This window comes from Manis javanica, chromosome 10 (genome assembly GCF_040802235.1).
Source record: "Manis javanica isolate MJ-LG chromosome 10, MJ_LKY, whole genome shotgun sequence".
Taxonomy (NCBI): domain Eukaryota; kingdom Metazoa; phylum Chordata; class Mammalia; order Pholidota; family Manidae; genus Manis; species Manis javanica.
This window is the reverse complement of record NC_133165.1, coordinates 57,421,953-57,439,874: the sequence shown is the minus strand read 5'-3', so window position 1 is coordinate 57,439,874 and position 17,922 is coordinate 57,421,953. Positions and strand designations below refer to the sequence as shown.

Below are 17,922 nucleotides of genomic sequence, written 5' to 3'. Positions count from 1 at the left end.
TTTTGTATTTCTTTGTTTTGTCTAATTGCCATGGCTAGAACCTGCAGTACTATGTTGAATAACAGTGGGGAGAGTGGGCATCCCTGTCTTGTTCCTGATCTCAGAGGAAAAGCTTTCAGCTTCTTGCTGTTCAGTATGATGTTGGCTGTGGGTTTATCATATATGACCTTTATTATGTCGAGGTACTTGCCCTCTATACCCATTTTGTTGAGAGTTTTTATCATGAATGGATGTTGAATTTTGTCAAATGCTTTTTCAGCATCTATGGAGATGATCATGTGGTTTTTGTCCTTCTTTTTGTTTATATGGTGGATGATGTCGAAGGATTTTTGAATGTTGTACCATCCTTGCATCCCTGGGATGAATCCCACTTGATCATGGTGTATGATCCTTTTGATGTATTTTTGAATTGCTAATATTTTGTTGAGTATTTTTGCATCTTCTTTCATCAGGGATATTGGTCTGTAATTTTCTTTTTTCGTGGAGTCTTTGACTGGTTTTGGTATTAGGGTGATATTGGCTTCATAGAATGAGTTTGGGAGTATTCCCTCCTCTTCTATTTTTTGGAAAACTTTAAGGAGAATGGGTATTATGTCTTCTCTGTATGTCTGATAAAATTTCGAGGTAAATCCATCTGGCCTGGGGGTTTTGTTCTTGGGTAGTTTTTTGATTACCACTTCAATTTCATTGCTGGTAATTGGTCTGTTTAGATTTTGTGTTTCTCCCTTGGTGTGTTTTGGAAGATTGTGTTTTTCTAGGAAGTTGTCCATTTCTCCTAGGTTTTCCAGCTTGTTAGCATATAGGTTTTCATAGTATTCTCTAATAATTCTTTGTATTTCTGTGGGGTCCATCATGATTTTTCATTTCTCGTTTCTGATTCTGTTGGTGTGTCTTGATTCTCTTTTTCTCTTAATAAGTCTGGCTAGAGGCTTATCTATTTTTGTTGTTGTTGTTTATTTTCTCAAAGAATGAGCTCTTGGTTTCATTGATTTTTTCTATTGTTTTATTCTTCTCAATTTCATTTATTTCTTCTCTGATCTTTATTATATCCCTCCTTCTGCTGACTTTAGGCCTCATTTGTCCTTCTTTTTCCAATTTCAATAATTTTGACTTTAGACTATTCATTTGGGATTGTTCTTCCTTCTTTAAATAGGCCAGGATTACTATATACTTTCCTTGTAAGACTGCTTTTGCTGCATCTCACAGAAGTTGGGGCTTTGTGTTGTTGCTGTCATTTGTTTCCATGTATTGCTTTATCTCTATTTTGATTTGGTTGTTGATCCATTGATTATTTGGGAGCATGTTGTTAAGCCTCCATGTGTTTGTGAGCCTTTTTGCTTTCTTTGTACAATTTATTTCTAGTTTTATACCTTTCTGGTCTGAGAAGTTGGTTGGTAGAATCTCAATCTTTTTGAATTTACTGAGGCTCTTTTTGTAGCATAGTATGTGGTCTATTCTGGAGAATGTTCCATGTGCACTTGAGAAGAATGTGTATCCTGTTGCTTTGGGATGTAGAGTTCTATAGATGTCTATTAGGTCCATCTGTTCTACTGTGTTGTTCAGGGCCTCTGTGTCCTTACTTATTTTCTGCCCAGTGGATCTATCCTTTGGGGTGAGTGGTGTGTTGAAGTCTCCTAAAATGAATACATTGCATTCTATTTTCCCCTTTAATTCTATTAGTATTTGTTTCACATATGCTGGTGCTCCTGTATTGGGTGCATATATATTTAGAATGGTTTTATCCTCTTGTTGGACTGAGCCCTTTATCATTATGTAGTGTCCTTCTTTATCTCTTGTTACTTTCTTTGTTTTGAAGTCTATTTTGTCTGATACTAGTACTGCAACACCTGGCTTTTTTCTCCCTGTTGTTTGCATGAAATACCTTTTCCCATCCCTTGACTTTTAGTCTGTGCATGTCTTTGGGTTTGAGGTGAGTCTCTTGTAAGCAGCATATAGATGGGTCTTGCTTTTTTATCCATTTTTTTGCTCTGTGTCTTTTGATTGGTGCATTCAGTCCACTTACATTTAGGGTGATTATTGAAAGATATGTACTTATTGCCATTGCAGGCTTTAGATTTGTTGTTACCAAAGGTTCAAGGTTAGCTTCTTTACTATCTTACTGTCTAACTTAACTCGCTTATTGAGCTATTATAAACATTGTCTGATGTTTCTTTATTTCTCTCCCTTCTTATTCCTCCTCCACTATTCTGTATATGTTGGGTGTTTTAGTCTGTGCTCTTTTGTGTTTCCTTTACTGCTTTTGTGGGCAGTTGATTTTATTTTTTGCCTTTAGGTAGTATTTGATTGGTCTGCTTTCTTTGCTGTGTTTTTATTTTCTCTGGTGACATCTGTTTAGCCTTAGGAGTGCTCCCATTTAGAGCAGTCCCTCTAAAATACCCTGTAGAGGTGGTTTGTGGGAGGCAAATTCCCTCAACCTTTGCCTTTCTGGGAATTGTTTAATCCCTCCTTCATATTTAAATGATAATCATGCTGGATATAGTATCCTTGTTTCAAGGCCCTTCTGTTTCATTGCATTAAATATATCATGCCATTCTCTTCTGGCCTTTAAGGTTTCTCTTGAGAAGTCTGACAATAGCCTGATGGGTTTTCCTTTGTAGGTGACCTTTTTCCTCCCTCTAGCTGCCTTTAAAACTCTGTCCTTGTCCTTGATCTTTGCCATTTTAATTATTATGTGTCTTGGTGTTGTCCTCCTTGGGTCCATTCTGTTGGGAGTTCTGTGTGCTTCCATGGTCTGAGTGACTATTTCCTCCCCCAGTTTGGGGAAGTTTTCAGCAATTATTTCTTCAAAGACACTTTCTATCCCTTTTTCTCTCTCTTCTTCTTCTGGTACCCCTATAATTTGGATATTGTTCCTTTTGGATTGGTCACACAGTTCTCTTAATATTGTTTCATTTCTGGAGATCCTTTTATCTCTCTCTGCATCAGCTTCTCTGCATTCCTGTTCTCTGGTTTCTATTCCATTAACGGCCTCTTGCAGGGATTATTTTATTTCTGTAGTCTCCCTCCCTACTTTGTCCATTGGCTCTTGCATTTTTCTCTGAAGCTCAATCAGCATAGTTATGACTTTTATTTTGAATTCTTTTTCAGGAAGATTGGTTAGGTCTATCTCCCCAAGCTCCTTCTCAGGGGTTTTCTCTGTTAGTCTCGTCTGGATCATATTCTTCCGCCTTTTCATGGCAATAGAGGTAGTTGTGGGGAGTTAGCATGTGTGTCAGCTGGGAGAATGTCCCTTCTTGCTAGTTTGTGGCCTTCCTATCCTGTGAGAATGATGACACCTAGCGGCTTGTGCTGGGCTGTGGTGTGCAGACAGGGTCTCTGATTCTTGCCCAGGCTGCTGTGGGCGTGGCTGGCCTCAGGCTGCTGCTCCACTTTGATGTGGCTGTGCTGGAGGGGGAACAGGCGGGAGGCTGTTTATCACCGTGAGGGGCCTCCAAGGTGCGATGCCGCCCAGGGGGTTACAGCGCCTGGAGTTCCCCGGGATTCCCTGCTGCTGGGCTGAGTGCACCAGGATGCTTCTGTCCAGATGTGAGGCCCCTGTCCCTTTAAGACTTTCAAAAAGCAGTTGCTTTTCTTTTGTCCCAGGGGCGCTAGCTGTGGGGGCCCACTCACAGGTTTTACTGTTCTGTTTCCCTAATACCCAGCACACCATGCATTGTGTGTCTGCACTCCCAGTGCAGATGGCTAGGGATGGGTATTTAGCAGTCCTGGGCTTCATACCCCTCCCCGCTCCAACTCTCCTCCTCCCGCCAGGGAGCTGGGGTGAGGGGCATGACCCAGGCTGCGGCTTGTATCTTATCCCCTTCATGAGGTGCTGGGTTCTCACAGGTGTAGATGTAGCCTGGCTGTTGTACTGTATCTTCTGGTCTCCCTTTTAGGAATAGTTGTATTTGTTGTATTTTCAAAAATATATATGGTTTTGGGAGGAGATTTCCACTGCTCTACTCATGCCGCCATCTTGGCTCCTCCCCCTACACAATGGAATATTATTCAACCATAAGAAGAAAAGAAATCCTGCCATTTGCAACAACATGGATGGATCTAGAGGGTATTATACTCAGTGAAATGAGCCAGGTAGAGAAAGACAAATACCAAGTAGTTTCATTTATTTGTGGAGTATAACAACAAAGCAAAACAGAAGAAACAAAATAGCAGCAGACTCACAGCCACCATGAAGGGACTAGAGGTTAGCAAAAAGAAGGGGCTTGGGAGGGTGGTGGGGAAGGAGAAGGGGATTAAGGGGCACAGTAATTAGCAATCACAATATAAGTTGGTCACAGGGATGGTAGTACAGCACAGAGAAGACAGTTTATGATTCTGTGACATCTTACTATGTTGATGGACAGTGACCGCACTGGAGGGGGTGAGGACTTGATGATATGGGTGAACATTGAACCACTGAGGTGTGCATTTGAAACTAACATAAGACTGTATATCAATGATACTTCAATAATAATAATTTTAAAAAACAGATGCTGGAGAGAATGAAAACCAAAGTCTGTAAGAAGCATCTGAACTGGCTGAACTATGGCCTGGCTTTTGTTTTTGATTTTTGGTGTCAGCTTTTTTGAAGTTGTTGATGCTTGGGCTTGAATACTTAGGTCTTGCAGCACTGGTGGGCAACTGGCCCTTGTCACAGTTCTAGTTCTACCTGGGATAGGCAAGAAGTTATGGGTTTTTGTTCTACAGGCATGCAGTCCTCTTTATCCTTCATGTGGGACCATTTTTTCTAATTATAAAAATAAGACAATAATAATAATAATAATAATAATAATAATAATAATAATAATAATAATAATACCATGCAGCCACTTTGGAAAGTAGCATAGAGGTTCCTCAAAAAAGTTAAACTAGAAATACCATATAACCCAGTAACTCCACTTCTAGGAATTAACCTAAAGAAAGCAAAATCTCTGATTTGAAAAGATATGTGCACCCCTATGTTTACTGCCACATTATTTACAATAGCCAAGGTATGGAAGCAACCAAAGTGTCCATCAATAGATGAATGGAAAAAGATGTGGTATATATACAATGGAATATTATTCAGCCACAAAAAAAAATCCTGCCATTTACAACAACATAGATGGGCCTAGAGGGTATTATGCAAATGAAATAAGCCAAGTGGAGAAAGACAATTGCCCTATGATTTCACTTATTTATGGAACCTAAAAATAAAACAGAACAACAGTAGACTCACAGACACTGAGAAGTGACTGGTGGTCAGCATGGAGGAGGGCTTGGGGTGGATGGGTGAAATAGGTGAAGGGGATAAGGGGGCACAAAAATCTCAAACATAATATAAATTAGTCACAGGGGTGAAAGTACAGCATAGATAATATAGTCAATAGTTCTGTAACATCTTCCTGTGCTGACAGATCATAACTGCACCAGTTGGGGTGAGGATTTAATAGTTTGTGCAACTGTTGAATCACTATGTTGTATACTTGAAACCTATGTAATACCATATGTGAACTATATACTTCAATATAAATAATAAATAATGATTTATTTAAAAAATAATAATATCATAGTCTGTCTTCAAGGAAGTGCATATAACTCCCCACCCATAAGGGTGGACTGTACTTAGTGACTTCCTTCAAAGAGGACAGGGAGAAGGAAAGAATACTGCAGGCAGATGCAACTGCAAGTACAGACTCCCTGAGATGGAAACATGCTGCATATTCAAGGACAGAGAGAAGGCCAGTGTGGGTGGAGCAACAAGAGAAAGGGGAGGCATGTTACAGGGTAGAGACAGGCAGGGGCCAGATGATGCAAAGCATGGGCCATGGTGGAAGATTTGGATTTTATTCCCAATGGCTGGCCTACAGGAGGATTTTAAGCAGGGGAGTGATGAGATCCAATGGCATTTTTAAAAGTCACTGTCTTCCGTGAAAGAGTGTCCTGTTGAGGGAGCCTCTGAAGGTTGGTGTATGATTAAATACATCATAACATGTGCAAAGTGCTTAGTCCAAGGTCTGGTCATAGCAAGTGATCAATAAAGGCAGTGAAATAAAATAAAATACGTGCTAGCAATGAATGCACTACTGCAGCTAAGCAGAGATGCTTGCTACTTCTTCCCTCTTAGCCACAGCTCTCTGCTGCTCCCACTGTCCATGGATCTCTGCAGAGGGTGGGGCAGCCCTGAGGTCGCTGGCTATCCTGCTGCCACACTCAGGGCCAACTAGCTGGGGTATGGCAGACGTCTCAGGGAGGCAGAGTGTCTGCAGGCACACGCACCCAGGCACACAAGGCAGGGTCTGAAACACCAGCCCAGGACTCAGTCAGCCCTGGACTGTGTCCTGAGGGTTCCCTGAAAAGGTAAAAAAATATGTCATCCCCAAATTTGCCACTTTGACATGAAAACTATTTTGAGCTGAAAGTATTTGAAAAAAAAACATGTAAGAAAAGCTCTCTGCCCTCCCCCTATTTGCCTAAAGCAGGACAGAAATTTGTAAAGGTGAAAGACACAACAACTTTAGATCCTCATCAGCTTGGAGATGGCACCAGAGCAATCTACATAAGGTAACACTAACTCGCCCTTATCTTCCATTAGTGTTCCACATACATTTATCTTCCTATAAGAAACCAAGTTCTTTTCCTTGGTCTTACCCCTTTTCTAAAAATGTATTGTTCTTTTGTTAAGATGCTATGTAAGCCCAAGTTCTAACCACCATCATAAGTTACTAATCACTGGGTACTCCCATGTGTAGGCATGATGCACATGTTAATTAACTTCTGTTTGTTTTCCTCATATTAATCTGCCCTTTCTCAGTCTAATTTACAAGGCCTCAGCCAGGGAGTCTAAGAAGGGCAGAGGAAAAAGACATTCCCCCCAACACACACTTGCTTGGCATCTCTTAAGGTGGGTGTAGATAAGCAAGCGCCACAGTCTTGGTCTGGCAGAGGATGCAGGAAAAGCTGCTGAGTCTGAAATGGGTCATTGAGAGTTAAAAAAAAAAAAAAAGAGCAGGGTTTGTAATAAATTATATTTGGTGAAAGGTAGGACCAGCTAGGCTCTGCGGTGGGGCAGGAGTGGGGAGCAGAGCAAACTGTCAACAATACCACCGAGCCTGGAAATCTCCAACATGAATCATTGAGAGCCCACATCAGAACACAGCTATTTTGAGCCCAGCTAGCAAACTGGGCTCTGTCTGCCTTTACTGAGAGTGGTGAATGGCTGAGCCAGGCGGTTAGCTATTCAAGTGACTGCTTCCCCTACAGAGAATTTCTACCAACTGAGTGGTCTGAGTCTAGGCCCCCACCCCCACGATTTCAAGGAAAATGAAAAATAAGGCTTCTCTGTAGCTCCGGGTTTGCCAAGCCCAGAAAGCCTGCTCCCAGAGAAGCCAGAACCTGCACAGAGAATTTTGCCCATGAGAAGGCAAGCGATTCCTTTGAGAAGAATGGGTGTGAAGGGCAATTTCCTGCTTCTGGTAGCTCCCTCAGTCATTCTGTTCAGGACATTAGATTCTAAATGTCACAGTGTGATGTCTTGGATGTGGAGAGGACATGTGTTGACTCTGCCTCCCAGCAGCCATTCATCTTTCCTTGGTCACAGGAACCCCTATTCCTGTTGGAGAACCAACGTGGGCAGCACTGCCAGGTCTTGGGGCTGTGGGTTGTTCCTTTGCCCCAGCCCACTGCGGCTGGTTCAGAAGGGCGTGGGGCCCAATAACGAAACGGAAGTAATCCGACACAAAAGTTTTGTGTGAACTCTTGGAGGAAGAGAGATGCTGTCCGACTGCTAGCTGGACATGAACCTGCCATTACAGGGATACTGATGGCAAAGCCTTCATGGAGGGGGAGGAGCCAAGAGACGGAGAGAAATGGATGAGGTACTTTGAACCCCCACCGTAAAGTCACACAGTGCATTCCCTAGTTGCTCAAACAGCTTGAGTTTTCTGTTGCATACAACCAAGAGTCACACAAACACTCAACATCTTCTAAGAGGAATGCGTAAGGAGGAGCCAGGAGTGAAAATGCCCTTGGCCCATTAGGGCTGTGGGGAGTCCTCTGGCTCCCGCCCCGCCTACAGTCAGAATGCCAACACAGCCATCTCCTAAAGCAGGCACCCCGGTCTGCAGCCCGAGGGCCAGATCCAGCCCACTACGGTTTTTGTACAGAGACTGAGCCAAGCATGGTTTTTACATTTTTATATTGTTGGGGAAAAAAATCAAAAGAAAGATAACAGATGATGACATATGAAAATTACACAAAATCTGAATTTCAGTGTCCATAAATAAAGCTTTATTGAAACATAGCCATGCCCCTTTATTTACATATGTTTAATATATGCTGCTTTCACACAACAACAATGTTGAATGTTTGGAATAGAGGCCCTAGTGAAAGGTAGGACCAGCTAGGCTGGTCCTTAAAGATAAATATTTTGTCCTTAAAGACAAAAATATTTACTATTAGCTCTTTCAGAGAAGATTTGCAGACCCTTATCCTAAAGGGTCCTTTAGACATCTAGGAAAAGAGATTCTGTAACTTGCCTTTCGCAAAGTAGGACATTGAGGGCCTTAAGTTCCAAACTTAAGATGCTGATAAACTTGGTAGAACAATTGGTTTTTCTTTCCAGGTAAAATGAGCAGAACTACTAATTATTTACAAAAGCTTGTTTAAGGGAAACGTTTACGCTTTAAAGGCTATAAACTGAAAGTACCATCTAGAATTTAAATCACAATCCTAATGATATATTCAATTTTAGTCATGGTTATTTAGCCCTATTTTTCCATGATCATCAAAATTCTCTTTCTAGCATCTTCTATTTTTTTTGCATAATCTGAGAAATAATCTAAGCCTTAATTGAAATGAACTATCCAGTAAGAATAATAATAGCTATTATTTGTTAACGTTCTACTCTTTGCTAGGTAGAGTTCTGAGCATTTTACTTAAATTAACATATTTAATGGTCCCAATGAATCTATCAAGTAGGTATATTATCATACCGTTTTGGTAAACAAGAAAACTAAAGTATAGAGACAGGTTAAGTAATTCACTTCAGGTCACACAGCCAGCAAAAACTGGGGCTGGGATTCAACCCCAGTAATCTGGCCCCCTAAAGTGGACCACACTGTGAGGTAGACCATCTCAGCTTTATTTAAAAGGGTTGAGGGTAACAAAATTTCACTACTGTTTGAATTTTAATTAGTAGCATAATAAAACACATGCTTTTTTTTTACTTCTTAAAATGCCATGTTTTCTGGAAAATGTCTTTTCTCTGAACCATCTATGTGGTCAAGTTCCTATCACATAAATCCCACCCCTCTCCAGTCTCCCACATCTGACTGGACCACATGTGAGCCATCTGAACCACGTGGGCCAATGGGCTCCTTCCCTGAGACTTAGGCACTGAGATTCAGATTCCAGCCTCAAACTGCTGTCTTAAAACAGAAACCTAGCAGCTGTTAGTCACAAGTGCTGAAAACCCAGAGAAAGCCACTCTTCCATGTGAGAGCAGAATGATGGAGAAATGAGAAAAACACAGATAAGAAATGGAGGTGGAGGAAGGGAACCTCTGGTTCACAACATGCTCTAATCCCTTCCTGAATTCCAAGGGAGCTCTACCCCCGGGTCCCGTGAAACACCCTCCCCACCGCACCCCGCGCAATGGTTAATTTTATGTGTCAACTTGAGTGGGCCATGAGCCCTGATTAAACATTGTTTCTGGGTGTGTCTGTGAGGGTGTTTCTGGATGAGCTTAGCATTTGAATAGGTGGACTCAGTAAATTGCCCTCTCCAGTGTGGATGGCAGCATCCAATTCACTGAGGTCCTGAATAGAACAAAAGGCAAAGAAAGAGGAATTTATCCCATTTTTTGCTACTTCACTGATTGGGCTGGGACAGCTCATCTCATATTCTCCTGCCCTAGACTGGTATTTATATCATCAGCTCCCCTGGTTCTCAGACCTTCCTCAGTACTCAGAACTGAATTATGTCATCTCTTTCTTGAGCCTCCAGCTTGCAGATAGAAGACACTGAGAATTCTCAGCCTCCATAAGTGCATGAACCAATTTCTCATAATAAATCTCCTTTACATATATCTCCTCTTGGGTTTCTCTGGAGGATCCTAACTAACACAACCCCAGAATCCTAAACAATATCCCCCTTTGGCTAAACCAAACGGGTTTCAATTATCTACAGCAAAAAGAATCTTCAAACATAGCCCAAATAAGGACGAAGCAGTCTTCCGGATTTCATATTCTCTGAATCATCAGCATGGGCCTCTCAAATAATGGATTTGCTGGATTTCTAATTATTCCCTTAGTTATGCACTAACTAGGCCAGCTCCCAAGAATTACTGGGTTGCAGGAGGAGAGACCAGTGAATCTGCCTAAAAAGGTACATACAACTACCTGGGAGTCAATAATATCTGTTTTAGGCTTCAGTTTCATTTTTCTTGTTGTTATTTGTTTCCTTCCTTTCTTTTTTTCCTGAAAAGCAAATAAGCATACTTCCCCATTCCCCTCCAATGAAACAGCTGGAAATGGCTGTTTCTATTTGGGATGGAGCTGGGGGGAAAAACAGTGTCTCAGAACCAATTACTAAAATGACCAGAATGGATATAAAATGCAGTTGCATAATTTTCTCATAAGTCACATTGCTCAAGGTGGAAATGGTACAGAAACCATCCAAACACTTCTCTGAAGGAATTAAGCAAGTGGAATGAAAAAGAAGTGATGGTTCCCCTGGGCTGGTGGTTATTGGAATTTGAATGGGCGTGATGTTCCCATTTACAGATGGACAGCGTGAGGACCTGCATGGCCAGGAGATGTGCTTGTAAGAATAGAAATAGGTTAGCATAAGCATAGCCATCTTAAAGGCCTAGAAGCCATTTTCTGAGTATGTGACTTAGAAAGAAAAACTGGAACTGGGTAAGGCCTTGAAAAACAAGTTAATCATGAGCACCGGGTGGTGGGCAGCTGTGACCCTTGGTCAGCTAACCTTGGTCAGTAAATCTTACATACCAAGCTTATCGTGCAGAACCTCCCTAACCATTGAGGAGTAGTCTTACCCTGCCCTTGCTTAACCCCAGGATATATGTCTTGCAAGAATAATGTATAGTTATAGAAAATTGCTATGAGTTAAGTGCTTTGAAATTGCTATATAAACCCTTGGCTCTGAGTGCTCAGGGTCCTTGTTGAGACCCGCTGCTTCGGGCTGACTTGGACCCCAACTAGTTGGCTGAATAAAGACTTTGCTTGAATTTACATCTCTATGCCTGTGTAGTTTGTTCTCTGGGGAAGCCTCGGAAGCCTGGACCCTAACATTTGGGGGCTCGTCCGGGATACGAGCAGCTTCCCTGAGAACAAAGGACAGCTGGAGGCAAGGTCTAATTGTCCGGACGGGGCAGTGTAATTCGAGGGTCGCCCCCTCGTGTCTGCATAAATCCATTATAAAGCGGGAGTCACCATCCCGTGTATGGTCTCGGGTTAGTGGTCCCGAGTGAGGAAGTCCGGGCTGGTAGTCCCGGCCCCCAGGTTAGCGACCCTGGGTGAAGCCCAGGTAACCAATCCTGGCCCTAGGGTCCGAGTGACTCGGCCTTAGGAAGGCAAATCCGATCGGCAGAAAACTGGCGCCCGAGGAGGAAAAGATCGAGCTCGTCACCCTGCGGCAGTCCGAGTGGACGCCCTTCAGGAGAATTACGAGAGTTTTTGAAGACCCTGAAAGTGGTGAGTGTGGTGCGCACCAGAGTGAGAGAAGGACCGGTCCGAACGAGTGCGATCAGATGTGGTGTGTGTGTGCTTAGTGTTATCATTGACTGTTTTACTGTGTTTTGGTTTCGGTTTATATTTTTTTTCGCTTCTCATTTTAAGTTTCCTTGTTCTAAGGTTCTCCTGCTCTCTCCGTTCCTCCTTTCTGCCACTACATCATTCCCCGTGGGCACGGGTCGGGCAATTAAGAGCCATTAGGGCGCCCGCCGCTAGAAGACTCCCGTGACAGGATAAGGGGGTCACAGCCGCGAATCCCAGATAAATTTGCGTCCCCCGTGGAAGGAAAACTGTGCAACGACAGGCACTCGTTCACAAGCACATACAACAGTCATTTTGTTTGAAGTGGCATCTTCATCCTTCGCCTTTGTCTCCCTCATATTCTTTTTCCTTCTTTCTCACCATGAGACAGACTCAGACGACCCCCTAAGTGTGTAAATGAATATATCTTTCTACCTCCGGATGGTATTAATGAAATTGATTTAAAGACAAGCGCTTGTGAAAATTAGGTAGTCTAAAACTTCCAGAAAACCTGATAAAAAGTGTTAAGCATTAATGCTAATTTGAGTTTGCCTGAGGCGGGCATGTCCTTGTAGTTATCAGCTGCGTAAATTTACCTGAGGTCATTTAAGTCATGTTATCTGCTAAATCTTTTAAAAATAAAATGCTTAAAGGCTTGGCTTTGTCTAATATTCAGTAAAGGTCTTGTAAGTAATCTAGAATAGTTGTTACGAATGAGTGAACTAAATGACTGAAGCAAGTGAACCTCTTTTTAATTGTGTGTTACAGTGTGTATACCTACCTACTGCCTGAGAATCTTTGTAGAAACCTAAAACCTTAAAGTTTTGCTAAGTTAAGAAGATATACTCTATGAGAGATTGTGCTGTAAAGCTCATGGTTACAGAAATTATAAAATGTGTTCATAAATTTGTCAATCTAAAGAATGTTAGTTTAACAGTTTACAATGGCCTGCTTCTCGGTGTTCACTGGAAATTAAAGTTTCTAATGGTTTTAAGTTTTAATTAAAACTATTTAAAGTAATAAAACATTTCTCTATGCTAAAAAATGTATGTTTTAATAAGAAAAAGTATAAAGAATGAAAAGTCTTCTGCATGCTAAAGAATGTGTTTTGTGATAAAGAAAGTAACTTTGTTCTAAAGTACAGCTATTTGTTTAAAGAGAGAAAACAGCGTGGTGCCTTTTGTTGTAGAAGACCCGCTCAGCCTGTTGCTTTGGGGGGGAGGGTCAGGATGTTTAGAGATTAAGTGAGATAAACCCAGTCAAGCCGCAGGCAAGCCCAGGCTAATTCTCACCGGCTTATGTGCTTGGGACCATAGGGCAAATGAAGAATAAATTACTATATTCTTACAGATATAGTCCTGCCTAGTGAAATTAAAGCAAGTGAATCTTGATATCAAGTGCACAGCAAAATTAGAATCTCGTTTCTAGTTAAACAGTTTTCTTTAACTGTTAGTCTGCTCTTAATGTTGAAAGATCAAAGCAGTTTCTCATGCTTAAAGTCTCAGTGAGTTGCCAGAATATTAAAAAAAAAAAAAATGAAATCGTAATATTAAAAAGACTAAAAGCTAAAGTTTGTTAACAACTGTATAAGCTTTATTTGCCTTTGAAATATTTTGTTATTGAAAACGATTGCATGGCCTGAGAAATTGAATTATTTATTCCATATATTTTTATAAGTGGAAAAATCTCTAACCAACAAATGATTAAAGTTGTTACTGATTATTTGTTTTCTTAATTTATCCTCCTAAGCAGAATGGTAACAAAGCTTTTTTCAGCTGATTAAATGCACTTAGTTAACAAACCAAAATTTATTCTTAAAAATTAAACTAGAATCTAGACAAGATTATGTTTCTCCCAGAAAAACAAGTTTCACTGTAAAAGTTTAAATGGACAAACGTGTGACCACTTTTGAGAAAGGTTGTAATAGATTTTTTTGACAACCACCAGGTCTTCTTGTTTAATTTATATGCTGTATGTTTTAAAAAAAAAAAAAAAACATGGGGGATGAAAGGAAAGGAGCGACACATAGCAGCAATTAACCGGAGAGTTCCGCTTTATTAGGGAAAGGTGCTGGGTTATATAAGAAGGGGCATGAATTGATTGAGGTGTCACTTCTACGGAGCTGGTGGCTGTTGGCTAGGTGCTGGGATTGGGAGGGGAGCGAGAGGTGATTGGGCTTCAGGTGGCGCCGGCGGAAACCAAGGACCCCCGAAGAGAAGCCGGAAGTTTGCCATCTTACTAGTAGTAGTCCTTCAGAGGACTCTTCATATTTTTTTAATGCAAATGATCTTAGAGCTTTTAATAGAATTTGCATAGCAGCTTATATCTACTATTAAAGAGTAAAACATTCTTGAAGCTTTCAGAGAAGACCTGTAGACTTAAGCACTTTCTCTGCTTTTTTTGTATCTGGTCTTGGACACTTATGCTAAGTTCAAAAAAAAGTGCTTTTACCTCTAGTTAACTCTGATATTTTCCAGAGGGCCCCTGGAACATGTCAGAAGAATTTTTTCTCATTAGAGAAAGTATTTGACTAATTTGGCTTATTTATCTGATATATATTTATTTATTTACCAGGAAAGCACTGTCAAAGAGAATGATGCTAAACTTTGTTACTAAATGTTTTGTATTACAGAAATATCAGAATTTCCTTATGTCAACTGTCTTACAGTAAGCTCTCATCAGATCTTTAACCATTGTCATTTGTAAGTCTTTTGTCATTTATAGTATTATCCCTAAACTGGTAAAGAACTAGATTTCAGCAGAACAGGTATTAGTTACATAAGATTACATAAACTAAAGAAAATGATTTTGTGTCTTTTTGTTTCAAATGTTGCTGATAAAGTGTTTTAACCTTGTTCTCTTAAACTGAAAACAGTTTAGTAAATGACTATCTTTATGAGCAGAATTGAAACTTCCTTCTCTCTACCTGATCCCTCCAGAGTTTAAAAACTTTCAGTGACTGTTTTTGTATTCCATGGCAGTATGTTTATTTGCATGAGTTCAATAAGAATCTGCTTTCCTTGTGAGAAGACTACTTAAGAACACTGGTTATACTGCCAGGGCTTTGACTGGAATGTCATACCTGAGAGACATGTGCATGGACTCAGATGTGAACAACTTTAAGGAACTAAGATTGACTTTATAAAGCCAACAAAGCCCCTTGGAAGAACTGGCCTGGTACCTTGCTTACAGAGTTCCCAGCAGCCTTACCAGGTGAGTAAAGAAGGTCACTTCCTGGCAGGTTCAGAGACCTCGAGAAGAGAAGAATTCATCCAAATCTACAGGTACTGCAGGCAAAGCCTGATGGCAAGTCTAGCTTGGCTGTCTGGCCTCAAGAGGCCTTTAAAAGTTCAATCTGAAATTCCTTACAAAAAGTTCCAGCAAAGCATATTTAAAAGAGCCTGTGTAATCAATTGCTCTTCTTGCTGCACTTGTGCAAATGATCAAGCCAGCTGTTAATTATTTTCTTAACCTGGTTACTTCTAATAAAAATGAGGGTGATTTTAGAGAAAAGTATTGTTTCAATAACTGCAACCTCCAGAATAGAAAATCCAACTCCAGATGTTGCTACATAACCTAATAACACAATTTGTTTTATCTTGCCTAGAAGCCACAAAACTGCAAATAGTAATAGAAGCGCCAGCCTTCTGAAGCCCTCTCAACTGACCAGTAATAGAGACCTAGCTGCACCCTTTACTGCACCCCCTTCTCAGCACGAAGCAGCCAGAGCGGTCATCGCCCCTTTTCCCTAGCAGCAGCTAGAGTCCCTATCTGTAGAAGACAAAGACCGAGACTCACTTTATCCTCTGCAAGTAGGCAAAGAACCTGCATTGAGAGAGTTCCTAAAACTTACACCTCCCTCTACAACAAGACAGAAGTAATCAGCACCACCCCAGCTTATTCTAACAAGTAGTAGGCCCGCCAAACCGGAGTCACTCCATGTGTTACCTTTATCAAAGAACGCATTAGCATCGTGCAAATCATAGTGTTGAGACAGAACTATCAGAGTGTTAACCAAACAGATGACCCCTAATTTCATGATTGAAATAGATACAAGAAGAAGAGGGGAATGTAAGAATAGAAATAGGTTAGCATAAGCATAGCCATCTTAAAGGCCTAGAAGCCATTTTCTGAGTATGTGACTTAGAAAGAAAAACTGGAACTGGGTAAGGCCTTGAAAAACAAGTTAATCATGAGCACCGGGTGGTGGGCAGCTGTGACCCTTGGTCAGCTAACCTTGGTCAGTAAATCTTACATACCAAGCTTATCGTGCAGAACCTCCCTGACCATTGAGGAGTAGTCTTACCCTGCCCTTGCTTAACCCCAGGATATATGTCTTGCAAGAATAATGTATAGTTATAGAAAATTGCTATGAGTTAAGTGCTTTGAAATTGCTATATAAACCCTTGGCTCTGAGTGCTCGGGGTCCTTGTTGAGACCCGCTGCTTCGGGCTGACTTGGACCCCAACTAGTTGGCTGAATAAAGACTTTGCTTGAATTTACATCTCTATGCCTGTGTAGTTTGTTCTCTGGGGAAGCCTCGGAAGCCTGGACCCTAACAGTGCTAACCAACGGCAAGGTGAGGATAAGGCCTCTGGCCTCAGAGTCCAGCTCTTCCAGTGCAGGTACCTTTGAATGACCTCTCTTCTTTTGCCCCAGCCAGCATCCATTTTCTGATTTTCCTCTGGGAGACTGAGTATGTGAAACCTAGCCAATCACCCCACCATCACCTCTTCCCCTCTGTCTTGCCCCAGAAATTGGTTCAAGTTGGAGCAATGAGAGACAGTCCCAGGACTTTGAATGAAACTACTCAAGAAGAAGCACTCCCTCTCTGCTAGATGGCTAATGTAAGCTTGCAACTGTTGAGGTCACCACTTGAAAATCACCTGTCTGAGAGTGAAGCCAACACTGGTAGGTGAAGAATGAGAAGAAGAAAATGGAGAGACTGAGTCCTGCTGGTCCAGGACTGAATTGATCCATAGTTGAACCGCTGGATCCAGCCATACCTGAAGTCAACATCATCTATTTAGGCACATAAGATGATAACTTCTTTCTTTACCTTGAGCCAGTTGCATTTGCTTTGTTGCCTGAACCTGAGAGCCCTGAATGGGGCAATCTTCATCCTATAGCCTGCAAGGCTGGTCAGTGCCTGTCCTGCACTTCCCAAATACTGGGCACTGACCAGCAGGCTGAATGTGACAATGGCCATTCTTACATGCACTGTTTATCAAGTGCCTTATATGTGCCAGGCACTGGCCCCAGTACTGCAGACATAGAGGTGAACAAGATAGACTCACTCCTGCCTCAAAGAGTGTGCAACATTCTTTATAATGGTGAAAAATTGGAAATGTCAAATGTTCATCCATGGTGGCTGGTTAAAATCAAGTTATTGAAGAATACTTGAAGAGTTGGTTATATGATTGCAATAGTGCTAAAGGGAAAAAAGGCAGGTGATGGGAAAGTAAATAGATGGATACATTAGTTACATAGGGAAAAAATACAGAAAAATTACTGGAAAAAACATGCCTCAGGATGTTGGTTAACTCTAGAGGGTGGAATAGTGCACGATTTTTTTTCTGTGTTTCATATGTTTTTCCCCTCAGTTCTCATGTCTGTAAAATGGTGATAAAATAGGACCTCTCTCATCAAATTGTTATAAAGACCAAATGAGATAATTATGTAAAGCAAAAAGCACAGTATCTGACATAGGATAAATGCTCAATAAAATAATTGGGACTACAGTTATTATTATGCACATGTATCACTTTTGTAACTAGGAATACCGGCAATAAATGTTATTTTAAAATTCTGTAGAACCTTTTTTGTTTCTTAGGTTTTGTTTTAAAAATAGGAGACTCCTACATAGGAGCCCCTGGAAAACCCCTCCCTTAGCTCTCAGGCAGTGATATCCTCCTCCAGGTGTGAAAGAATGAGTCACAGGCTGCTTCCACAGGTGCCCTTGAAATGCGAGCTTGACTCAGCTCCATGCTGCTCTTCGCGGAAAGTAACCAGCTTCTTCCCGGCTCAGACCTCCCCACCAGGCTGTGCTTCCTGAAGTCACTAACAAATTGATAGAAAGTAACAGGGTTCAAAGCCACTTGCTCGGTGGTTCTGTTTGGCCACTAAGAAATTTTATCACTCCCTACTTCCAGCCTTATGGAGCAGG

General features: G+C 41.3%; 1 protein-coding gene and 1 long non-coding RNA gene across 3 annotated transcripts in view; one reads left to right on the top strand and one right to left on the bottom strand.

Moving 5' to 3' along the window:
- BMERB1 (bMERB domain containing 1) overlaps nucleotides 1-17,922 on the bottom strand; it is a 113,011-nt gene that overhangs the window by 66,113 nt on the left and 28,976 nt on the right. The gene's annotated exons all lie outside the window — the stretch shown is intronic.
- Nucleotides 10,810-17,537, top strand: LOC140844093 (uncharacterized). Of its 2 annotated transcripts, XR_012122310.1 has the most exons (3): nucleotides 10,820-11,696; nucleotides 14,738-16,381; nucleotides 16,511-17,537. It is a non-coding gene; the product is annotated as an uncharacterized lncRNA (long non-coding RNA). The 2 variants fall into 2 exon arrangements; XR_012122309.1 differs by lacking the exon at nucleotides 16,511-17,537 and having other exon boundaries at nucleotides 10,810-11,696; nucleotides 14,738-16,258.